A 26,388-nucleotide genomic window follows, 5' to 3' on the forward strand; every position below is an offset into this window, starting at 1 on the left:
GAGCCTCCTGAAAGGAAGGTTTTAACAACCCTCTGTCCATGAGTTTCCTGCGCCTATCTGTCATGACCCTCCCACTAAAAGAGTGACAAATAGAGCAGTCCTCTTGTAAGTGGAGAGGGCCAAGACAGTAGACACAGGAACTATGGTTGTCAGTAACTGACATTTTTTGGCCACACTGACAACGCTTAAAGCCTGATTTAATTTTGTCAGACATTTTTCAGTAGAGAGAAAAGTCAAGTCCAGTATAAAAGACAAATCCAATGTAAACAAGTCAAATCCGATGGGTATGTCAGTCCGGTTGTCAAATTTAGAAAGGGGTAGTAGGCCCCGAAAACTCTAACCAGATAAATTAAATTTAACGGTACCGAGAATTCTACCTACACACACTCATACAGTAAGTATACCTAAAGGTACTTTCAGAACAACTTTTTCTAAAATATAACAAGAAAAAAATAAGTTATATCTTATCTGAAGATGCTCGAGCTAGCTCCCAGCGATGCGAACGCAGCAGCGGCAAACTAGATCTGAGGTAAAGGCAGAGGGGGATTGTGGGTATTAGATTGTCTCGAGCTTCTTCTCGATGCAGAGCTTGCAAGCGGCCGACACGGAGCCGAGGATCGGCTCCGAACCCATGTGTAAGAACAAACGGCGAGATTGAACACTATCACATGTAACTATTTACATATTTGCATATCTACCATGGAAAGGAAAAAGGAAATCTACTTTGGCCAAAGGGTCACAACAAGACTAAAAGAGGAGGAAGGAGGGTGGGATGTAATACAACAACAGTGATCAGTAAAACATCTATTGTCATGATAAGTTCTTACACAACTGTACTATTTTCTTCCAAGATCACTGTTGCAATATTCCTTACAAGTACAAGAATAATAAGCTACTGAAGACAGGAGGAGGAGGACGAAGGAATAGAATTATGGTCCAGCAAACCTTGGAGCATGGACCTGGCAAAACCTGCTTTGGTCCAAGAAAACACATCTAACCTGTAATGTTTAGTAATAGGTCCAAGAAAACATATCTAATATGAAGTGTTTATTAATAATATGAAGAAAGGACCAGGTAACTGCCTCAAGAATGGTTCCAAAATCCAGACACTTGAAAAGGGTTCCAGAGTAAACTAAAGCCCTAGAACAATGAGTTTTGGCAGAGGAAGGAAGCTGCTTCCCATGATAGAATATGAAAAGGAAATAGCCTTGGAAATCCGGGGAATAGTAAACCTAGTTTCTTATCTTAACAAAAAGCACAAATAGTTGGTCTGATTTCCTAATGTCCTTTGTCTTGTCTAAGTCGAACCTGAGCTGCCTATGTACATGCAAAGAATGAAGAATCCGTTCTGTTTTGGGGACAAGGAAAGAAAGAAGGAAGACTGGTGGACTGATTCAAGGACAGCTTTTTGACCACTTTGGGCATAAAGGAAGGATAAGTGTAACTCTATCCTTATGGTAAACCAAAAATAGAGGAAACGGATTAAGTGCTTGCAGTTCAGTTCAGAAATTCTCTTGGCTGATGTAAGCAGAAATGGCAACACAGTGTTCCAAGTGTAAAGCTTTAGGAAAGAAATGGCACCTGGCTCAAGGAGTTCCAAGGTCAATTTTCCAGAACATAATTCAGGTCCCAAGAAGAATGAATAGGTTTTCATGGTGGCCTAATGTAAAGGATGCTTTCAAAAACTGTTGGACCACAAATCAAGATGAAAAAGGTTGATCTATTAAGCAGACAAGCTGAAATGTCTGGCAAATGAGCTTTAGCAGTGGAGTAAGCTAGTACAGAGTTAAGCAACTCACACAAATAAGAAAGAACAATAAGAATTCCCACTGTAAAGGGGTCCTGGTGCTTCTTTTTGCACCATAAAGAAAATCTCTTCCATTTAGTGATATAACAGTTTCTTGTAGTAGGGTTTCTAGACTCTTGTAAAACCTGGAGCATGTTCTCAAAAAATGGTGCCTAAAAGCAATTAAAACTGTATCACAAAAAGAGTTACCTGTAGAGTTTGAACATTTGGTAGAATGGTTAAGGTGTTTACCTCACAAACACAATGTCCAGGGTTTGAGTCTCACCTTTGAAAGGGAAACTCACTAAGCTTAAAATGACCTATGACAGCAATTAGCCATGTACTATGAATCTTTGAACTATGCACCTAAAGGTCATGAAGGGCCTACCATTTAAACAGCACCAGAATTACCTGTTCTAAAGATTTAAGCCTTGACTGTGATATAAACAGGACCTGCTGGACAGACAGGTACGTATCCCAGAGACTACTGCTTCTCTGGAATAGGCTCCCCATCCATGTGAACCAGAGTTCCTCCCTAACCCAATTCAGGTGGAACTTGGATATTTGGATGGAGAACAGGAAATTCGTTGATACAGGCACCCTGTAAAAGGTTAATTTCCCAGGCCCCTGCTTGTAAATGCTTTATCTCCCAAGCCCCTCCTTACAATTATAAAGGATACCAGAACATGTCAGAGAGATGAGATGCATGTCTAGGCTTAAAAAGGCCGGTGTGCTGTTAGACTAGGAAGCACATACAAATACCTATGAGGGTGAATGAAAGAGCCCTTGTTATGTGTTAAGTCCATCCTGTCAGGTAACTTGTGATAACTGCCCCTGGCTAGGTGACAAAGAAGGGGAAACCAGTATTGTCTAGGCCAAAGGAAATCACCAACAAGATTTTTGATTTATCATTCAAAATAATTTGAAGGGCTTTAGGCAAAAGAGGAAGGAAGGCATAGAGGAATCTCTCTCTCCATGAAAAGAACATGGCAACCGTTTTCCATGCCTGGGGGCTTGGTACCCTGGGACACAAATGAATGTTATGTACTTATCATAATGCTAGATCCGTGCTGCTTTGTTTTTGACTGGTTCAGCCATTAAGTTATCAGATCTGACCGTGGCAACTTTTTTGAAACTTTGGTTTCAGGGTCTGATTCCTCCCCTACCCATAATTCCCTATGTTCCCCAAGAATACCTCAGATTAAGTTTGCCTGATCAGAACTAGACAATATTCCATGGATAACATAAATAAAAGAGGGTATACAATAGGCCATAAGTGGGGAACAGCAACCAAGGCTTTTGAATGACAAGGTTCCTGGTGAAGTCATTATGTTCCAAAGGATCACCAGATCACAATTTGGAAGGGGGAAGTAGGGAGGGAGGGAGGGATGCTGAACTGCACAAAATCAAGACAACATGGATCTAGCATTACAGTAAGTACATAACTTTTGTATCCAAACGTGTCTGTTTTTCTCCAATTCAACCACTCACAAGTATTCCCAAGCTACCAAAAATACCTGGGTGGCATCAAGTAAGAATATTCCTGAGAATGGTGGAGTCAAAGGATGTATGGGACCTGTACTATACATCATAAAACACAAGGGTGTGAACAGCTGATCAAGTTCCTGCTGCACAAATTTTATCAATAGGAACTCAGCATAGAAAGGCCATAGACATAGCTACTGCTCTTTTAGAACAAGCATTTGTTTTTTTATGTAGACGCAAATCAATCTTTTCATTTAAAAAAAAAATGATGTGCTCATCATAACATTCCATCTGTATTGTTCATTTGCATTCTTCCCCAACTGTTGGGTTCAAATCCAATCCTTTGATCCAACTTGGAGATTTCTTTCAGCTTGTGGAACACTGAAACTTTCGAGCTCCTCCCTTACCCATAATGCCCTAGTCACCTAACATATCTCGGATCTTGCTTGCTGCCCTTTATACCTGCAAAGCTTGTTTGCTGCCCTTTATACCTGCAAAGCAGTAGGGAATAGTAAATTAAAAGAATCTGGAACTCAAACTAAAGAACAGAAGTACCTTCAGCATCTTTCAATCCTTCCAAGTATCAAACAAGGAGGGAGAGAGGTGGGAGAGAAGATGAGGAAGAATGAAAATGGACAACACAGATGGAACGTTATTGTGAGTACATAACTTTTTTTATCTGATTTTGTTTTCACCACGAACACAAGCCAGTGAAATAGAAAAACATATTTATTATAAAAACTGTGCAAAATTCTCTTTTTTATCTGATGATGTCATTTTTGTTCAATCCTCAACTGTTGGGACAGAGTCTCCAGCTACTTAAATCCTGGGAGGACTCTAAAGAAGGATATTCCAGAGTAGAGCTGAGCCAAAGGCTGCTCTTTCCCTAGACACCAGGTCCAATTTGTAATGAACAATAAAGGTATGAGGATTAGCCCAAGTCGCAGATGCACAAATATCATCCAAGGAAGGTCTAAACAAAAAAGCTGAGGAAGTTGCCATAGACCTGGCGGAATGGGTTTTTGGTAGTTCTGGTAAAGGCAAACCCACTTTTTCATAAACAAAGGTAATACAAGTCATCAACTATTTGGCCTACGTCACTTTAGAAACTGTTTGCTTAATTTTGAATCAGAAAAGGAGACACACAATTGCTCAGATTTTCTCATATCTTTGGTTCTGTGAAGGTAGAAGCATAACTGTCTATGGACTTCCAAACCAAAAGGTGTAACATCTATTCTCCTTTGTTAGAAAATTTCAGAAAGAAGAGTGTCAGGTTGATAACCAGAATAGTATTGGATTCTGACACTACTTTTAGTAAAAAGGAAGGACTGGTCTGTAAAGAAACCCATCCTTGTGAAAATATAAATAAGAAGGTTTAGTAGATAGAGCCTGAAGTTCAGACAGTCTTCTGGCAGAAGTAATAGCAACTAAGAAAATAGTTTTCCAAGTCAAAAATTTTAGACCAGACTTAGCTGATGTTTCAAAGAGAGGTTGGATCAAGGCCTGAGAAACAACATTTAAATCCCATGGAGGAGTAGAATCCTTTAAAGAAAGTCTAAGTAAATAGGTTCCTCTGAGAAAGGCTTTAGAAAGCATGGAGGAAACTAAGGTAGAGTTATTTACTCATATATGAAAGCTGGAGATGGCTGCTAATTGTACTCTGATGGTTGAGGACCTAGTACCTCCACTGAAAATTGTAGCTAAAAAATCAAGAACTTTAGAAATCGGTGCTGAAAAAGGGTGTAAATTAGTGCCCAAAAAACAAATCTTTTCCATGTACTTTTGTAAACGTTTTCTAGTGGAAGCTTTATGGGAAGCTAACAGAATATGACAGACAGGGGAGGACAGCCTGAACTATCTAGCACTCAATGGATCTGGAGAAGCCAAGCGGTCAACTTGAGACCTAAAATGACCATATGAGTCATGCTTGTCGGGTGAGACAGAAGGTCTGGAGTTGGATCCAGAATCCATGGTACATGTAGAAGATGAGGCCAAAGGAAGGGAAATCAGATCTGACGAGGCCAGTGAGGCACAATAAGTATGACTCTGCTCTTCAATCAATATGCTTTCTGGAGAAATTTGGGAATAAGGGGTAAATGGGGCTGAGCATAAAGGAAACTGGAGGGCCAAGTGTGAACAAGAGCGTCTCTCTGGGATTACCACACTGAAGGGATCAGGGCAAAGAATGTGCTGCACTTGTTGTTGAGGGGAGAAGCGAAGAGATGCAGCATAGTTGCCCCTGTCAACAGAAAATCCTCTCCGCCACACTGACAGTGAGAGACCACTTGTGAGGCACCAGAATGGACCTGCTTAACTTGTCTGCAATTACACTGGATTTCCATGGGATGTGCCTTGCTATCAGAAAGTGTTTGGAAGATACTGCCCATTGTCATACTCTCACAGCTTCTTGACAAAGAGGGCAAGATCTGGTTCTCCTTTCTTTGCTGATGTACCAGACCACCGACATATTGTCTGTCTTAATTGCAATAGTCCCTGTTGGGAGAGTGTCTTGAAAGGCCTGCAACAGTAGGACAGCTCTTATTTCCAGGACACTGACATGCGAGTTGACATATTCGGGTGACCATGTACCTTGGACTGTCCTCCCAAGTAATGGCCTCCACCCTCCCAACTTGAGAAGTGTCCAAGGTCACTATGACTTTGGTCTGAGGGAGAACAAATGTACGGTCTTTGTGTATTTGATCAGAGTGGATCCACAAAAGAAGGTACTTCTTGCAAGCGTGAGTTATCTTGATTAGCCTGAATAATGGGTGTTGGAGAATAGACCATTAAGTTGGGAGTGTCTACTGGTGGATTCTCATCTGGAACCTGGCCAGTGGTTACAAGGGTGATTGCCACTGACATGGATCCCAATGCTTGCAGTATCAGACAGGTTGAAAAAAAAGTTATACACTTAGAATAATGCTCCATCTGTGTTGTCTGTCTTCATTTATCCTTGATATATGGGTTCGGTTCCGATATCGGAACTGACTCAGCCATTACTACAGCTCCCTTAGGCCAAAAACTCTCGAGCTTCATCCCTACCCACAATCCCCCTCTCCCAGTTACCTCAGATCGAGTTTGCAGAGTAGAAATAAAATATAAATAAAGATGCCTTAACAGAAACCATATTTGCTATGCAGATAAGTATCATAATTACTATTAAAGCATCCATTCCATCAAAAAATCTTCAAAGGCCAGGGGATGGAGGGAGGGGAGTCAGAGATAAATGAAGATGGACAACACAGATGTAATGTTATGATAAGTACATAACTTCTTTATCTGATGTTGTTAATCTTCATTTTATCCTTGACATATGGGACAGATTCCCCAGCTACCTTAAACCTTGGAAGGACTCACAAAAGGACATTCCTGAGCACCATTGAACTGAAAGATGCTCTTCCCCTAGAGACCAAATCCAATTTATAATGAATAATAAAGGTATGGGGAGAAGCCCAAGTAGCTGCTGCACATATATCATCCACTGAAGCTCTAGATTGGAAAAAGTACAGTTTTGTACCGACCATAAATGTAGATGTCCGATAGACATGCAACTGCAGTCATAACATGTGGGTTGTCCTGCCTCAGGCAGCCCTCGGTCGGCCGGATTCCAAAGTCTGGGTCCGGCGTCGGCTGAAGTCGCATTTCTCTCCGACGTCAGATCGGCAGGAGTATATAAGCATCAGCCGACGCCATCTTCTTCAGTGTTTCTTGCCCCAGATGCCAGGTGCCCTCCAAGGAAGGCTGTAATCAAACTGGAAGACAAAAACAGGATTCCAGACAAATAAATGAGCAATAAAACAAATACACCATAACAGATATCCCCAGCTAAGAGTAACAGGGATAGGAGTGGACCCTAGGCATAGAGGAGAAGGAGGGAGGGAAAATCCGACTGCAGTTGCATGTCTATCGGACATCTACATTTATGGTAGGTACAAAACTGTACTATGTCCTTCAAGAATGCAACTGCAGTCATAACATGTGGGTAGAATACCATAGCTTAGCTGGGGGAGGAGGTATGCTCTAGGAAAAAGATGGTGTGGCAATCAAACCCTGCAGGACTGCCAAAGCAAAGCCTGCTCTGGATCTGGAGTATAGAGGGAGATTGTAGTGTTTGGAGAATGTATGCACTGAGCTCCATGTAGCAGCTTCTAGAATGTCCTTAGTAGGCACCCCTCTTAAGAATGCTGTAGAGGTGGCTGTAGCTCTGGTGGAATGTGGTCTGACATTGGCTGGAACAGTCTTTCCATGAAAGGAGTAACAGAATCTGATGCAATGTCCAATCCATTTTGAAATTGTCTGTTTTGAAATTGCTTTTCCTTGGACTGCAGGGGCGTAAGCTACAAAAAGTTGTTCAGACTTCCTACTGGCCTTGGTTCTGTCCAGGTAGTACCGAAGTTGTCTGTGAATGTCCAAGGTATGCAACAGTCTTTCCCCCTTATTCTCAGGATTGGGGAAGAAGGCAGGCAGATGAATGGCTTGATTTAAAGAAACCCTAGATACCACCTTTGGCATAAAAGTAGGGTTGGTCCTTAATGAAACCCTGTCTCTGTGAAAAATTATGAACGGTGGTATTGCCATTAGGGCCTGCAATTCCGAAACCCTTCTTGCTGAGGTAATTGCCAACAGGAAGGCTGTCTTCCATGAGAGAAATTGCAAGTCAGCTGAAGCTGCTGGTTCAAATGGAGGTAGAGTCAGTTTTTCTAGGACAAAATTGAGGTCCCAGGCAGGCACTGGGGCCTTTCTTGGTGGCTTAATGTTCTTGATTCCCCTGAGGAATTGCCGTAGCAAAGGGTGTGAAAAAACTGGAGGATCAGTGTTGTATCTAGCTGAAATAGCTGATGCATGTATCTTTATGGAAGAATATGAGAGGCCGTTCTGTAGCATATCTGCCAAATATTCCAAGATGAGTGGGATGTTCAACAATGATGCATCATGTCCCTTGTTGGTATTCCAATTGCTGAATCTTTTCCACTTTGCTAAGTAAACCTTTCTGGTGGATGGTCTTCGAGCCTCTGTTAGTATCCGCTGGACTTCCTTGGAAAGAGATAGGTTGAGGTTATTTATGGGATCTCCCAGGCTGTTAGCTGCAGTGTCTGAAGGTTTGGATGCACTGTTTCGAGATTGTGTTGAGTCAAAAGTAGAGGCCATTGTGGAAGGGCCCACCTCCTGGTGTGACATATGCTCCATAGTAGTGGGTACCAGTGTTGTCTTGGCCAGTCCGGAGCTATTATGATTCCCTTGGGTCTCTCTGCTTTGATCTTTAGTAATACTGAGGTCATCAGTGGGAGAGGTGGGAATGCATATATTGTTAGGAAGTTCCAGTTGAATGAGAGAGCATCTATTTTCCAAGCTTTTGGATGGTATGTCCTTGTGCAGAATTTTGGTAGTAGATGGTTGAGGTGAGAGGCAAATAAGTCCACTTCTGGCCTGCCCCATGTCTTGGTGAGTTGTGTGAAGACCTTCAGATGTAACCTCCACTCGTGTGGATCTGTGAATTTCCTGCTTAGGCTGTCTGCCAACACATTGTCTTTACCTGGAACAAAAGTACAGTTTTGTACCTACCATAAATGTAGATGTTCGAAGATCCACATTGCTGCAGTCCTTACTTATGGGTAGTCCGCTGTCCTCGATCGGCCCGAATACCAAAGTATTAGGCTGACGTCGGTCATGGGCGCTCAGAACTGACATCAGAGCGTCAGGGTATAAAAGCGCATGACCGACGTCATATCCTCAGTCTTTTCTTGCCCCAGATGTCAGAAGGCCCTAAAAAGAAAGGTCACAGCCCAAAAACAGGATACCTCCCAAAAACAGGCCCAACAACAACCATCACCCAAACCATATTACCATGCCAAACTACAGAGGGGAAGGAGGGAGGGTAAATTGGACTGCAGCAATGTGGATCTTCGAACATCTACATTTATGGTAGGTACAAAACTGTACTATGTTCTTCATCTCACATTGCTGCAGTCCTTACTTATGGGTAGAATCCCAAAGCAGAGGTAAAGGGAGGATGGCAAAATCATAAAGCATTAGGGGCTGCTAAAATGCCCTGTAATATAGCAGAGGCAAATCCAGCCCTGGACTTAGAATAAAGAGGAGGGTGGTAATGCTTGGAAAAAGTATGTACTGAACTCCAAGTGGCTGCTTCCAAAATATCTTTTGTAGCTACCCCCCTTAGAAAAGCAGTAGAAGTGGCAGTAGCTCTAGTGGAATGAGGTCTGATACCAGCCGGAACCTCCTTACCATGATGGGAATAACAGAAAGAAATACAAAACCCAATCCATTTTGAAATAGTTTGTTTCAAAACAGGTTTCCCCTGAGAACCCAAAGCAAAGGAAACAAACAACTGCTGAGACTGCCTGAACCCCTTGGTTCTGCTCAAATAATAACGTAACTGTCTGTGAATATCCAAAGTATGCAAAATCTTCTCCCCTTTATTTTGGGGGTTTGCATAAAAAGTAGGCAAATGAATAGTTTGGTTCAAGGCCACACTAGAAACCACTTTAGGCATAAAGGAAGGATTAGTACGCAAAGATACCCTATCCTTATGAAAAATCAGGAAAGGTTCCACTGCCATAAGGGCCTGTAATTCAGAAACCCTTCTTGCAGAGGTAATGGCCAACAAAAAAGCAGTCTTCCATGATAAATACTTTAACTCGGCAGTAGCTGCAGGCTCAAAAGGTTGTAGAGTAAGTTTTCCAACACAAAATTGAGATCCCAAGCAGGAGTAGGAGCTCTACGTGGGGTCTTATGTTCTTTGCCCCTCTAAGAAACTGCTTAAACAAAGGATGAGAAAATAAAGGAGGGTCACAGTCATAGTGAGCAGAAATGGCTGCAGCATGAACCTTTATCGAGGAGAAAGACAAACCCTTGTCCAATAGCTCAGTAAGATATTGAAGAGAAATACTTAAATCAGGCTTGGAAACATCAAAGTCCTTCGCTTTGCTCCAAATAAAAAATCTCCTCCATTTATCAGCATAAACTTTTCTTGTACTAGGCCTTCTGGCCTCCAAAATAACATTCAAAACTTGTTGTGGAAGCTGAGACCCTCCAGGGTCTAAAGCAGAATATGCCAGGCTGTTAGATGCAGAGACTGAATCTTGACATTGAGAAAGTGATTGTCCTCCTGAGACAAAAGATGCGGAATCAAAGGCAGAGGCCATGGAGGCTCCAGTACTAAACTCCTCAGTAGTGGGTACCAGTGCTGTCGAGGCCAATCCGGCGCTATCAGAATCATGGATGGCCTGTCTTGTCTGGCCTTCAAGAGTACCTTGGGAATGAGAGGCAGAGGTGGAAAGGCATACACATGAAGATTGCTCCAACTGAATGATAGAGCATCTACCTTCCAAGCTGTGGGATGAAACATTTTTGTGCAAAACTTTGGCAACTGGTAATTTAGTGGAGAAGCGAACAGATCTATGTCTGGAGTCCCCCATAACACTGTCAACTTTTGAAATACATGAGGATCCAGTTTCCACTCGTGAGGATCCACTATTTGTCTGCTCAACACATCTGCTAAGGAGTTCTGTGCTCCTGGTAGAAACCTTGCCTGAAGATTGAGGTGTAAACTGAGAGCAGTCTCCCACAAAATCATCGCTTGCCTGCAAAGAGGGTACGAATGGGTTCCCCCTTGCTTGTTGATGTACCACATGACAGTAGTGTTGTCTGTTTGAATCAACACCTGCCCTGGGAGAAGTAAATCCTTGAAAGCCATCAATGCAAATTGGACTGCTAACATCTCCTTCAAGTTGATATGCAAATGTTGAAGTCTGACAGGCCACGTGTCTTGCACCCATTTTCCATTGAGGTGTGCTCCCCAAGCCTTGTCTGAGGCATCTGTCGTTAGAATCTGACTCGCCTCTGGTCGGGTCACAGAGAGTCCCTTGTTTAGGTGACATTCCTGAGCCCACCACAAAAATTCCTTCTGAATGACAGTGTCTAGATCCTGGCAGTGTTGTGTCCATACATTTTTGAGATACCATTGAAGCTTCCTCATATGCAGTTTGGCATTGGGAAGCACCAGAATACAAGATGCCATGAACCCCAAGGCTTGAAGGACTGTCCTTGCAGTCAGCCTGGACCGTAGAGACATTTGATGGAAATAAAGAGAAAGGCTTCTTTGTTTGTCTGGGGTCAAAAAAGCCATCTGGGAGGCTGTATTCAGTCTCACACCCAGAAAGCACATGTCCTGAGAGGGTACTAGACTGGACTTTGTTTCGTTCACAGAATACCCTAGGCATCTTAACACTACCATCACATACTGTAGATGATGAAGAAGTTCGTCCTTGTCTTGTGCAATAATCAGGCAATCGTCCAAATAGGGATAAATCTGTATTCCTCTTAACCTGAAAAAGGCTATCACTGGAGCCAGAACCTTTGTGAACACTCTGGGCACAGTAGATAAGCCAAAGGGCAATGCAGAGAACTGATAATGTAAATTTCCAGCCCGAAAACGTAGGTACCTCCTGCAACTGGGCCTGATAGGAACATGAAGATAAGCCTCTTTGAGATCCAGAGTTACCATCCAGTGATCTTTTCCCAGCAGAGGTAAAAGCTGTTGTAACGTCAGCATCTTGAACTTTGGAATGTCCAGATAAGTGTTGAGGATAGATAAATCCAAAATTGGTCTCCACGTGTGTCCTTTCTTTGGTACTAGAAACAGGCGAGAGTAAAATCCTAGGCCCACTTCTGACAGAGGAACTGGCTGTATAGCTCCTATTTGAAGAAGTATAGAAATCTGCTTGTGAGCCTCTATCCTTTGCCGAGGAGGAACGTCTGGCATGCCTTTGAAAAGAGGCAATGTATGGAAATAGAACTTGTAGCCTCGGTTTATAATGTCCAACACCCATTTGTCCTGGGTGACTAAAAGCCAGTTTTGCTTGAAAAGTGCTAACTTTCCTCCCAAAGGAGCTGCCAGGCAAGAAGAATCTGGCAGCTGAAAATGCAGGTCATTGGGCCTGTTTACGAAAGGACTGGCCCCTGCCCTCACCTGCCGATTGTGCAGGCGAACTCCAAGTTCTAGGCCTGAATGTACTGTGAGCTCTGCCCCTGCCACGTCTAGATCTACCCCTAGATTGAGAATCAGAAGAAGGGTAGAACCCCTTAGTAGGCCAATTTCTACTAAACTTTGGAGGTTGCACCTGCAAAAAATCTTTAACAGTCTGCATAGACTTAGCCTTGTCTTCCATTTTCTTCAAAACCGACTCCACAGGGGGACCAAACAAAACTTCAGACTGTAAGGGGGCATCCAGAATTCTAGTTTTAACATGCTCAGACAAATTCTGATCCTTAAGCCAGGCGTGCCTGCGAAGAACTGAACCAGTGGCAGCCACCCTAGAAGAGGCCTGCACAGCATCAAAACCACACTGCAAAGAATGCTTACCCACCTGTTCAGAGACATGTACTAAATCCTGCAATTCTTTACACTCTATGCCCTCTGCCAAAGCATCCACTTTAGATTTTAGCTGAGAAAGGAGGAAATTCTGATACTTCAACATATGAAACTGGCAATTTAAAGCCCTCATTGCTAAAGTAGAAGAGGTATACACCTTCTTACCCCATCTATCCAAAGCTCTAGCTTCCTTATCTAGAGGAACCGGATTCTTTACAACAGAGGCTCTAACACCCTTAGGCCCCTGACTAATAGTTTCTGGGTCCGCCCCAGGACTCTTATACAGATATTTATGAGCCTCGGGCACCCTGTAATATCTGTCCGGTTTGACTGGCGCAGGAGGCAAAGAATCTGGATTAAGGGAAGCCTCCGAGAAAACATCTTGAACAACATCCAAAACAGGAGGTATAGCCAAGGGTCTATGCTGTGGTAAAAACAAGAATTCCCTAAGCCTCTTCCTTGAATCAGAGAAATCCTGTCCTTCCCACTTAAAATGCTCCCTCATGGAATGCAGAGTTTCTGAAAATGAAAAATCCTTTGGAGGAGAAGCAGAAGGAGTGGAATCCCCTGCATCAGAATCCGAGTAAGGAGGAAAATCTAGAATCTCTTCAGCAGAAGACTCCGAGTCATCTGAGGCCTGATCCAAACTTTCCAACTCTGGCTCCACCCTGGGCCTCTTATCAGGAGGGGGCATAGCACCTCTAATTAAAGTAATCAAATCTTCTGCCATTTTAAGCATGTGCTTTTTAGGCACAGACCCTGAAGTACCTGGAGGGACACCAGAGGAAGGCAAAACAGACCTGCCCTTAGAAGAAGCCTTAGGAATAGAAGCAGAAGGCCTAACCACCTTAGGCATAGAAGGGAGAACAGTAACTTGAGAGGCCCCTTCAGCCTGACCTGACTCCTGGGAGGCCACATCCTGCAAAATCAAAGTTTCCCCCTGAGACTCAACAGAAACTTCAGCCGGATCCCCCTGCTCTACTGTAGCTTCTGCAGGACCGGCGTCCGTAATGGACGAATCAACCTGTCTAGGTTTCAAGGATTTGTCTTTGCGCTTCTTCGTGGAAGCGGGCGTCGGAGGATCCGACGGCATATTATAATTACACCGCTTACCAAAGACTAACCTAGCACAATCTAACCTTCTTTTTATAGTGCGCTTATTAAACCTAGCACAAAACCGACACCCGACTACGTCGTGGTCTGGTCCCAAACAAGGAATGCAAAGAGAGTGATAATCCCTATGCGGTATCCGTTTCCCACAAGAAATACAATTATTCACATTTTCTGACATCCGGAATTAACTGAGGCAAGGAAAAACAAAAATATTCCCCAACGGGGTACTTAGCCCAACTTGGTTTCAGTCTGAAACTCAGAATTCGAAAATTTCAGAACGCCGAACGGCACTCGCAACGCTGCTTCTGCATCGGACCATGCGGCAAAAAAGACTGAGGATATGACGTCGGTCATGCGCTTTTATACCCTGACGCTCTGATGTCAGTTCGGAGCGCCCATGACCGACGTCAGCCTAATACTTTGGTATTCGGGCCGATCGAGGACAGCGGACTACCCATAAGTAAGGACTGCAGCAATGTGAGATGAAGAACATCTGGGATTGTAACTGGATGTTTAGGCTCAGTGATTTTTCCCAAAGATGCATTGTCAGTCTGCAAAGGGGGTAAGAGTGGGTGCCCCCTTGCTTGTTTATGTACCACATCACAGTGGTGTTGTCTGTCCGTATCAGTAAATGACCTTGCTGAAGTTGGTGCTGAAAGGCCTCGATGGCATGCATTACTGCCAGCATTTCCTTTTGATTTACATGCAGATGCGTTTCCTTTGGAGACCATTGTCCTTGTATACACCTGCCTTCCATGTGCGCCCCCCATCCAAGGTCTGAGGCGTCTGTGGTCATGGTCTGTGTTATCTGTGGTTTTTTTGAATGACATACCTGTGTTTGCCTGGCTCACCGAGGCCCACAATAGGAATTCCTTTTGTAGGCATGGAATGAGCGGAATGATTGCCTCCAAGTTGTTGTTGTGTTGAGACCAAATGCTTTTTAGGTACCATTGAAGCTTTCTCATGTGTAGTCTTGCTAATGGAACCAGGAGAATGCAGGATGCCATGTAACCCAGGGCCTGTAGGAATCTCCTTGCAGTCATCTGGGTGAGTTTTGCTAAGCCTTTGAAATAATGAGTTAACTTCTCTTGCTTTTCTTCTGTCAGGTAAGCCATTTGAGAGGCTGTGTCTAGTTTGGCTCCTAAGAAGATTATTTGCTGGGATGGCTGCAGTCTTGACTTTTGGAAGTTGACTGTGTATCCCAGAGCTTGTAGTAATCGTATGACATAGTCCAAGTTTTTTGTCAACATCAATTTGTCGTCCGCTTGTATGAGGCAGTCGTCCAGGTACGGGTAAATTTGTATCCCCTGGAGCCTGCAATGAGCCATTACTGAAGCCAGGCATTTTGTGAATACTCTGGGCGCAGTAGATAAGCCAAATGGCAATGCTGAGAATTGATAATGCTCTGGCCCTGCAAGAAATCTGAGGTATCTTCTGCAGCTGTGTCTGATAGGGACATGCAGTTATGCCTCCTTGAGGTCCAGAGTAATCAGCCAAGACCCCTTGCCCAGCATGGGAAGGAGTTGCTGTAGAGTCAGCATTTTGAACTTTGGTACTATGAGAAAGGTGTTTAATGCGGACAAGTCCAGTATTGGTCTCCATTGAGATTCTTTTCTTGGAACAAGAAACAGTCTTGAGTAGAACCCCTGGTCTTGTTCTTGTTGTGGTACTTTTTCTATTGCTTTCATCCGAGTCAGCAGAGTGATTTGCTTGATAGCCTCTGCCCTCCGGTTTTGTGGTAGGTTTGGCATGCCTTGTTTTCTTGGCAAGGTATGAAAATGGAACCTGTACCCACGGTCTATAATGTACAAAATCCATTTGTCCTTTGTCAGTCTGTGCCAATTTTCTGCAAATAGAGATAATTTCCCGCCCAAGGGAACTTTTATTTGTTCCCTGGTAGGCGGAAGTAGAGGAAAGTCATTGAGATTGTGGCTGTGGGGCAGGTGAAACCCCTGCGTCACTTCTTTGGTTTCCTGGCTGCCATTGTCTTCCCCTGTAAGGGCCTCTGTACTGGCCTCTTCGTCGACCACGTCTGTTTTTACCCCTTTGAAACTTTTCTGGATTAGGAAAGGACCAGTTTTTTGAAGGCCAATTCCTACTGAATCTGGGGGGTTGAACCTGGAGGAAATCTTTCACCGTTTGAACTGATTTTGCTTTTTCTTCAATGGTCTTTAACACATCCTTGGCATTAGCACCAAAAAGCTTGTTCTTTTCCAAAGGTGCATCCAGAAGTTTTGCCTTTACATGATCTGGTAGAGGCTGATCTTTTAACCATGCATGCCTACGAATGACTGCCCCTGTCATAGCTGCCCTACATGAAGCTTCCAGTGCATCATATCCACACTGCAGGAAGTGATTGCTTACTTGCTGAGTGTTATGTACAGCTTCCTGCAAAGCCTTCCTGTCTAAGGGATCAGGAGTGGCTAAAGTTTTTTGTAAGTCTTCTAACACGAAATCCTGATATTGTAACATATGAAAAAGACAATTCAAGGCTCTCATAGATAAAGTAGTGGATGTGTAAACTTTTTTGCCCCATCGCTCCAATGACCTAGCTTCCCTGTTGGAGGGCAATGGATTCTTAGAGGTGGAAGCTGAAACTCCTTTAGGCCCCTGCAAAATAGTTTCCAAATCAGCAGAATGGGCCCTGAATAAATGGGAATGAGTCTCTGGGACCCTGTAGTACCTGTCTGGCTTGGCTGGAGCAGGAGGAAGAGAATCAGGGGTAGCACTAGAATCAGAATATAAATCATCCAAAACATCAAGTACAGGAGGAATAGCTAAGGGCCTGTGCTGTGGCTTCTTAAGGAAAGTCCTAAGGCGTTTCCTGGAATAAGAATATTCCTGTCCTTGCCACTTGAAATGTTCCCTCATGGTATGCAGAACTTCCCCAAAAGAAATATCCTCAGGAGGGGAGGCCGAGGGGATGGAATCATCTGCATCCAAGTCCTCATAGGTCTGGAAGAGCTCTCCCTGGCTATCAGAGTGGACAGAGCCATCAGAATCTTCATCTGAAGGAGTAGGTTCAGAGGGTTCAAACCGGGGCCTTTTATCAGCAGGCGGCTGGGATCCTCTCTCAGGATGGGCCTGTGACCCTCTAATCATAGAAATCAAATCAGCAGCCATGGACATAATTTGTGTCTCTGGAGTAGGCTGAGGTATGGTTTTAGTAGTAAGATGCTTTGTTTTGCTGGCTGCCTTAGCCCTAGTGTAGGCCTTGATAGACATGGCCATAGGAGGCCTGACAGCTCCACGTGCAGGAGTGACCTTGTCTACAGCAATGGTCTCGGGCATTTCCTCGGTTTCGGTATCCGGAGGAAAATCGATAACTGGCGGAGTGATGTCCGGTATCGGAGTCTTCGGTAATGCGGTGTCTTCGGTTCGGAGCGGTGGAGAGACCGTCTCAGAGGGAACCGGAGCACTCGCGCTGGGTTTTGGCGTGGAGTTGGAGGTAGACGCGGGCCGAGTATGTCGGTCCCGGTCTTTTCGCTTCTTGGGAGTTTGCGATGTCGGTAGATCCGACGGTATGGTGTAAGCAAATTTATCGCCGAAAAAATCTTCAGCGAACTCCGCCCAGCGCCTGAGAGTGCGCTTGTTGAAGCGAGCACAGGCTACACAGGCCGAGACGTCGTGGTCTGGGCCAAGGCAAGGAAGACAGTAAGAGTGGAAATCCTTATGAGGTATTTGTTTTCCACAAGAAAGACAATTGTTAACTTTTTCAGCAATTTCTGACATCGGCTGAGGCAAGAAAAGGTCCCCAACGGGGTACTTAGCTTTTTGATGACTTCGGTATCGAAGAATACAGGAGCTGACCGACCGGCACTTGCGAACTGCTTCTGCTTCGGGCACCGCGTGGCAAGAAAGACTGAAGAAGATGGCGTCGGCTGATGCTTATGTACTCCTGCCGCTCTGACGTCGGAGAGAAATGCGACTTCAGCCGATGCCGGACCCAGACTTTGGAATCTGGCCGACCGAGGGCTGCCTGAGGCAGGACAACCCACATGTTATGACTGCAGTTGCATTCTTGAAGGACATCTGCTGAAGTGGCAACAAATCTTGTAGAATGTGCCTTCACAGGTCTAGGCAAGGCAATTTTCTTTTTGGCATAAAGGAAATGCAATCCTTGAGCCATCTGGCTAAGGTCACCTTACTGACTGGTTTACCAAAACTAGCACTTGAAAAGGACACAAATAGTTGGTCAGATTTTCTGATGTACTTAGTCCTATGAAGATAAAAGCATAATTGTATGTGAACATCTAGCAAATGTAAACAGTATTCACCTCTGTTTGAAAACTTTGTTAAGAATACCTGCAAATTAACAGTCTGATTGATATTAGACTGACACCACTTTAGGTAGAAATACGGGATTTGTTCCTAAGGAAACTGTCTTTGTGAAAAATCAAATAAGGTGGTTTACATGATAGGGCCTGAATTTCTGAAATTCTTCTAGCAGAGGTCATTGCTAGCAAAAATAATAGTTTCCATGACAAGTACTTTAGATCGCAGTCTACAGATGATTCAAAGGGAGAATGTACAATGGTTTGCAACACTAAGTTTAGGTCCCAAGGTGGAGTAGGATCTTTGAAATGGGGTTTCAGCAAAAGTGTCCTTTTTAAGAATGACTTGCAAAGTCTATGAGAAGCCAAGGAACATTCTTCCAAACCATCATGGAAGTTTGAAATTACTTCTAGTTGCATTCTGATGGTAAAAGGGGAAGCTCCTGCATTGAAAAGAGAGGCTAAGCAGTCTAAAATATTTTCAGTAGAAGCACAGAATGGATCAATATGCCTTTCACGAGCCCAGATGGTAAATCTCTTCCATTTACTAGTATACAGTTTCTGGGCAGAAGGCTTACGAGAAACTAGGAGAATTTGGCGTACTGGGAAAGAAAGGTTAAGATGCCTGGCAACTAGTGGAACTGCAGGAACCATGCTGTTAGCTTGAGGTTCATAATGTCTGGGTGAACTAGTCCATCTGGATAGGGCAGAAGGTCTAGAGCCAGGTCCAGATTCCAAGGTCGTTGAATCAAATAAGGCCAAAAAAAGGGGAACCATATCTGTTGAGTTCAAAAGAAGCAATGAGGATTACTTTGTTTTTCAACTTGAGTGCATTCTGTAAGAATTTTGGAATTAGATGTATCAGGGGGGAAAGGGATATAGGAGTCTGGAGGGCCAAGTGTGGAGAACAGCGTCTCTTGGTGACTTTCCCAGAGGGATAATTAGGGCAAAGTAGTTGCTGCACTTGTTATTTAGGGGAGAGGTGAACACATCACAGCAAGGCTGGCCTCATTGAGGGAAAATCTTTTCTGTCACTTTTGGCCTGAGAGACCACTTGTGAGGTTGGAGAATACATCTGCTCAGTTTGTCTGCTGTCAGATTGGAACTCCCAGGAATGTGCAGTGCTATCAGAAAGTGGTTGGAAGAAACTGCCGACTGTCACACTCTTGAGTGCTTCTCGATAAAGGGCATAAGAGTTGGTTACTTTCTGTTTGCTGATGTACCAAACTAATGACATATTGTCTGTTTGAACTGTGCTTGGCCCCACAGGAAGAGCTGTTTGAAAGGTGTGCAATGCTAAAAGCACTGCTCTTAATTCTAGAACACTGATATACAAGTTATCCTCTAAGAGGGATAAAATTGCCTTGGACAGTCGTGCCCAGGAAATGCCCCCCCACTCCATCTGGGAGACATCTGTGGTCACTATGGCCTTGGGTTCTGGAAGGATGAAGGGCTGGCCCAGGAGAATTTCTTTGGAGTGAATCCATCAACCTAGATCCTTCCTGCAGTGATTGGTGATCAGAATCTGGTCCGAAATTGGTTGGTACAGCATAGACCACTGAGATGCCAGCAGCTATGATAGAATTTTCATTTGATATCTGGCTAGGGGAACAAGAGTTATTGTCTCTGTCATACAACCTAAGGCCTGTAAAATTAGTTGAGTGGGTACCTTCTTGCTGTGAATTATTTTCCGAACCTGACTTATGATTTTTTGAAGTCCCACGGGGGAAAGGATGCTATGGTTGTTGTCGTATTCAACACTGCTACTATAAACTCTAAAGTCTGAGTCAGAGGTAGTCAAGATTTTTCATGATTTACAGTTATTCCTAAGTATGTACAGGTGTTGAGAATGTAATCCCTTGCTTCTATCAATCGATGCCGGGTCGGAGCAGTAATGAGCCAGTCATCCATATACCGAGACACCCGGAATCCTTGCAGTCTCGAGTGAGCTGCAACTACTGACAAACATTTGGGGAACATCCTGAGGGCTGTGGTAAGATCAATGGGCAGCACCATGAATTGGTAATGACTGGCTCCCAGCCGGAAGCAGAGGAACTTCCTGGAGCGCATGCCCATTTTTATGTGGTAATACACATCCTGAAGATCTACTGAGCACATCCAGTCATCCTTTTCCAAAAAAATGGAAGAATCATTTGTTTAACTGATTTATTCAATACACTGAGATCCAAAATTGGTCTCCAGTACCCTGTCTTTTTTGGCACTAAAAAGAATCTTGAGTAAATTCCAGATTCTCTCTGGTCTGGTGGAACTTCTTGGATGACTCTTTTCTCTAGCAGTTTTTGAATTTCTAGAACTGCTGATCCCCTCTGACTGGGTGAAACATCTGGGATTTTTTTGCATATGGGGGCAGTAGGGAAAAAGGTATGATATAACCTTTAGAAATAATTCATTGCACCCAAGAATCCGTTGTTATATTTAGCCAGGCATTTTGGTGCAAGGATAGATTTCCCCCAACTGCCTCCAGAGTAAGACAATTGAGCCTCCTTTCAGGAACACTGAAAAGGCTTACCCAGGAAAGAGTCCCTAAAACCCTGGTACTGCAGACCACCTATGCAGCGTGGAACAGCATCTTCCATTGCAGCTCCCTTCTTTGCTCCTGGGAGAATTGGCACCACATGTATCCTGGAAAGACCCTTGAGATTTTTTGAACCACATCTTTCTGCCACTCCTCTGATTCCTGGAAAAGGATCTTTGGGGAATGGAAAAAATGTATGCCCACACCAGAAAGGATGTTACCATCCTTCTCACACCTGGATAATGTCCGTCTAACTTCTGGAACAAACAAAGACAATCTGTCAAAAGGTGCATTGATAAATGAAGACTTAAATGGCTCTGCAAAGTCACATAGGCACATCCAGTTGTGTCTCCTTATGGCCACGCCTGAACCCGCTACTCTGGTGGTTCCTTTGGCTGCATGAGCAATGAGCCTCATGGACGAGTTTGACACAGACTCCAGGGTGGCCAATTGGAAAGCAATTATTTTCTTGGACCTCCTCAGCAACAGCTTCCACCAGGGTATCTGACAACTCCTTGATCAGATCCTTTTGAAGTCTGGTAAAATGTGTCAGGAAATTCAAAGACTTTAAAGCAAAGGTCGACGAAGTATAAACCTGCTTCCCAAATATATCCATCGCCCAAGACTATCTGGTGGGTGGATGGATAGATAACCTCTCTCAGCGAGTTCCTTTTTCATGGCAGCCACTACGACCATGGCATCTACCACTAAACCTTTAGGCCAGAACTGTTTATCATCAGATACAGATAGAACTTTGTCCTGTCTCTTGGAGATGGGCTCTCATGAGCCTTCCACATCCGCTGAGAAATCAACTGAAAGAGTTTGTCAGTGGGTGGAATCACCCAAGAGGTAGATGGGCAAGTACCAAAAGCCTGCAGGTAAACTGATTCCTCCAAGAAAGAGCTCTGGGACTTCCAGTCACCCCTCTGTTTCAAAATTTCTAGGAGGTCTCCAAAGAAGACATCAGCAGCAGGTGACCTTGAGGACCCCTCCCCTTCATCAAAATCAGTGTCTTCCATGACCGATTCCTATGGGGACTCTAAGTGCTTCCACTTGCACTTCTTCTTCTTCTAAGGAGCCTTCTCAGAGGGAAAGTCTGGAGAGGTATCAGAAGATGATAGAATCTGTATCTGAGATTCCTGAGGTTTTGATACTTGCTGCCTCAGTGAAGAAACAGGTTGAATAACTGGCCATGAGGAAAGTATCTGCTCTGAGAAGGAAGGGACCAACTGAGTTACTGTAAAAAACAAGCCCCTCTCTATTGCCTTGAAGGCTGCCCCCCCCCCCCGAAGAAGGAAGGGGAGCCCAGAATTGAGATAGACTGCCTCAGAACAGTGGTCACTACCCGCTCCAAGGAAACAGCCCCAGAGACAGAGGACAGAACCCCACTAAACCATGCCGATGCTCCTTCGATGGTTCTGAAAAAATCGGTGTCCACTCCTGCCATTCTGAGCTGACAAGACAGATAAAGCCCTGGGAGGTCTCTGGATCTGAAAGAACTGAAAAACTTAGGGCAATAACTGGTTCTGAAGTGAGAGAGATCTCCGGAACCAATACAATTGGTGGCAGATGACTGGAAGCTGTAAACTCTGATGCTTCAGAGAGGGTCAGAAGAGGAGTAGTTAAAGGGGTGAATGAAGGTTCAGCTCCACAGCCCATAGAGGCTGAAACCAAAGGGAGTCCTGTAAAACTTCTTGCATACAAAATTGTATTCACCAGTCTCTCCACATTGACTTCTGTAAGACCTTTGGTGGAATGGACTGACATTTAGAGGTGATTTAGGCCTCTAAAGGAAAACTTCGGGTAACTCACCACAAAGGGGTCAACAGATGGGGATAACTAGCTCTGGGTAAAACATCTTTTTGCACTATATCCATACTCTGCACTGATGTAGTCAGTGTCGAGGAAGAGCCAGGAAGCAATATTTCTTGTACTGAATTCTTCAGCATCAAGGCTTTTGAATCAGGAATAGTAGTCGGTACCAGTGAATTTCCCAGTACAGAAGTCTTAGAGCCATAGTCCATTAGTTTTGAGGTACTTTTAGGAGCCGAGGATATAGGCTTCTTAGGTGTTGGTGCCAAAAGAAACGTTGGTACCGACAAACTTCTCTTTTTGCCTTAATCCAAACAGGATGATGAAGAAGGGGAAGAAACATCCATTTTACTCTTGTCCTGAGCAGATATGGCCTCTCCAAAGGCGGAAGGAATCAAACCTTCCAAGATTAATTTGTTTTTTTCTTTCATCAACAGCTCTATGAATAAAGCCAGGGCAAACACTACAATCTTCCTCTAAATGTACAGGACCCAAACAATAAACACATAACAGGTACAAATCCAAAAGACGGATCTTATGTCTGCACTTCTGGCAATTTTCGACACCAGAAGAAGCCTTAGTTTTCTCAGCCATAACAAAAATGGCTGGAAAGGGCACACAACACACATACACGAAAGGGAATCGATAGTAAAACACACTCAAACAAGAAGAATCAGACAGGAAAGCGGTCTTCTTTTTCTTTTTTTTAAAGAAAAGGGAGACAAGTGAAAAAGAAACTATCAACGATGATAGTAAAGGAGTACACTGAAGTGTACAGAAAAAGGGCTATCAACAGTGATTGCTGAGAATATACCAGAGTGTATGGAAAGGGGACAGCGATTACAACTTTTAGTGTAGAGGAACAGTGAAAAGCACGATAGAGTTAAAATATGGAAAAAACTTGGTGGAACATAAAAAAAAACTATCCAAAATATGAACTTAACTTGAGAGCTCTGACGAATGGGTCTGTCTGGAAAAGCGGAAAACAAAATCTGAGGTAATTGGGAGAGAGGGATTGTGGGTAGGGGTGAAGCTCAAGAGGTTTTGACCTATGCAATTTGTAGTAATGACAGAGTCAGTTTTGATACTGGAACAGAACCCATATGTAAGGATAAAATGAAAATTGGCAACATCGGATAAATTCTTTTCAAACTGACCCTAGCCAACACTACTTAAATCTCCAAAAAGCACAAAACAAAACAAAATGCAATATCGGTTACAATGAAAAGTAAAAATAATGAAACCATAAATGAATAACTCCAAAACCAAATCAAAGCAAAGAATATCAATATTGGAAAGAGAAAGTACAGTTGTGTACACTTACCATAAATGTAGATGTTCGAGTGCATTCACTGTTGCAATCATCACATTTGGGTTATCCCTGCCAGGGTAGCCCTTGGCCGGCCCGAATACCAGACACTTAGTATTTCTGCGTCAGTTGCTGTTGCTTCAGGACTGACGTCAGGTCGTCAGTGGTATAGAGTAAGGCAGCAGACACCATTACATCAGTTTTTCTTGCCCTAACCTATCAGGAGCCCCCAAAGTAGGAGGCTAGGCTCTGGTGGAAGAACCCCGCCAGTGGAAAATAAATGCCAATATGTCCCTTGTAAGGAAAGGAGAACAACAAGGAAGAATGGTAACAAAAGGAGAAAGAGAAAAAAGGGGGATGGAGAGAGGGAAACCAGGGCTGCAACAGTGAATACACTCGAACATCTACACTTATGGTAAGTGCACACAACTGTACTATGTTCTTCATGTTTCACTGTTGCAGTCATCACATTTGGGTAGATTCCCAAAGCTGAGGAACTGGGTGGAGGCAGTCAAGGAAGCTAGGAGCTGGCTAAGATGCCCTGCAAGACTGCAGAGGCATACCCTGCCCTGGATTTGGAGAAGAGAGGCAAATGGTAATGCTTGGTAAAAATGTGAACAGATGTCCAGGTGGCAGCCTCCAGGATGTCCCTGGTGGGGACTCCTTTTGAGGAAAGCTGCAGAGGTGGAGGTTGCTCTGGTGGAGTGTGTCCTGACCCCACTGGGGGGGGGGCTTACCATGCTGTTTGTAGCAGAAATGGGTGCAGTATGCTATCTATTTGGAAATGGTTTGCTTGGAGATGGCTTTGCCTTCTGCCTATGTAGCAAAGCTAACCAGCAACTGATCAGACTTTCTGAAGGGTTTAGTCCTGTCCAGATAATATCTGAGCTGTTTGTGCACATCTAGAGAGTGAATAATCATTTCCCCCTTGTTCTGGGGGTTTGAAAAGAAGGTGGGCAAATTAATGGATTGGTTGAGATCCACACTGGACACCACCTTGGGCATGAAGGATGGGTTAGTTCTGAGGGATACTTGGTGTGCATGGAAGATAATAAAGGGTTCCACAGCCATGAGTGCTTGCAGCTCAGAGACTCTTCTGGCTAAAGTGATGGCCAGAAGGAAGGCTGTATTCAAGGAGAGAAATTTTAGCTGTGCAGAAGAAGCTAGTTCAAAAGGAGGCAGGGTGAGCTTTTCCAAGACAAAGTTAAGGTCCCAAGCTGGTGATGGTGCCCTTCTGGGGGGGCCTCAAGTTGCTAATCCCTCTAAGGAACTGCTTAATCAAAGGGTGTGAGAAAAGGGGCTGCTCAGTGGGAAAATGAGCAGAAATAGCAGAGGCATGATTTTTTATACAGGAGAAAGAGAGACCACTGTGTAGTAGGTCAGATAAGTAATCCAGGATGAGAGGGACGGAGGACTGTGACGTATTGGCCCCATAGCCTGGATCCAGGTGCAGAACCATTTCTCTTTATCTGCATAAGACTTTCTGGTGCTAGGGCATCTGGCCTCATGGATAACATCCAGAACCTGTTTACTGAGGATGGCAGATTGGTTCAGGGTTAGAGAATAAGTTAAGCTGCCAAACTGAGTGTCTGCAATTGGGGATGTATGAATTCCCCTTCCCTCTGGGTTAGGAGTTTTGGAATCTGATTAAGATGCCATGGAGGCAGCAGGGACAGGCTGCGCAGCAAGGGGTACTAGTGCTGTTGGGGCCAGTCTGGAGCTATAAGAATGGTCCTTGGTTTTTCCTTCCTTATTTTGAGCAGTACCCTGGGGATGAGAGGTAGGGGAGGAAAGACACAGACCGAGAGGTTGACCCAGGGGAAGGATAGGGTATCCACTTTCCAAGCCTTGCAGTGATGCTCCCTGGTGCAGAATTTGCTGAGCTGATTGTTGGTGTGGGAGGCAAAGAGGTCGGCCTTCGGGGTTCCCCATTTCTGAGTTATTAGGAAGAAGGTACTTCTGTTGAGCTGCCAATCGTGTGAGTCCAAAATGTTTCTGCTTAATTGGTCTGCAAGGGAGTTGACAGAGCCTGGTAGGTATTGTGCTAATAGGTGTATTTGCATGTAAGAGTCTGTAAGCTAAAGGGTCATGGCCAGCCTGCATACAGGGTAGGAGTGAGTCTCTCCCTGCTTGTTTATGTACCACATCACAGTGGTGTTGTCTGTTTTGATCAGGAGAACCCCTGAAGAGAGAAGGGGTTTAAAAGCTATCAAAGCGTGCTGCACAGCTATCATCTTTTTTTGACTAATGTACAGGGGGATTTGCTGTGTGCTCCACTGGCCCTGTATGCACCTGCCATCCAGGTGTGCACCACAAGCATAGTCTGATCCATCTGTAGTGAGGGTCTGGGAGGCGGGGGGGTGGGTAGAAGGGAAGTCCCTTGTTGTGGGAACATGCTGTTGCCCACCAAAGAAATTCCTTTCTGAGGCAAGGAATTATAGATAGAAGATTTTCCAGGTCTTGAGAGTGTTGACACCAAAGGCTCTTTAGGTACCACTGATTTTGTGTCTTTCGGCTTTTCCTGGTTAGGGGTCGCCACAGCAGAACTCCGGTCCGCTAATGATTGGTAGTTGATTTTTATGTACCGAGTTACCAGCTCTGATGCACAACCTTCAACGAAGGTGCGCCCATTCGCGCATGTCTCCACGCAGAAGACGCTCTAGCTGAGAATCGAACCGGACA

At 44.2% G+C, this 26,388-nt stretch overlaps 1 protein-coding gene across 2 annotated transcripts in view; it reads right to left on the minus strand.

Moving 5' to 3' along the window:
- The window catches only part of LOC122815560 (carbohydrate sulfotransferase 1-like), a 1,589,425-nt gene that overhangs the window by 963,577 nt on the left and 599,460 nt on the right, over positions 1 to 26,388 (minus strand). The gene's annotated exons all lie outside the window — the stretch shown is intronic.

This window comes from Protopterus annectens, chromosome 11.part0 (genome assembly GCF_019279795.1).
Source record: "Protopterus annectens isolate FY-2018-M chromosome 11.part0, PAN1.0, whole genome shotgun sequence".
Classification (NCBI taxonomy): domain Eukaryota; kingdom Metazoa; phylum Chordata; order Ceratodontiformes; family Protopteridae; genus Protopterus; species Protopterus annectens.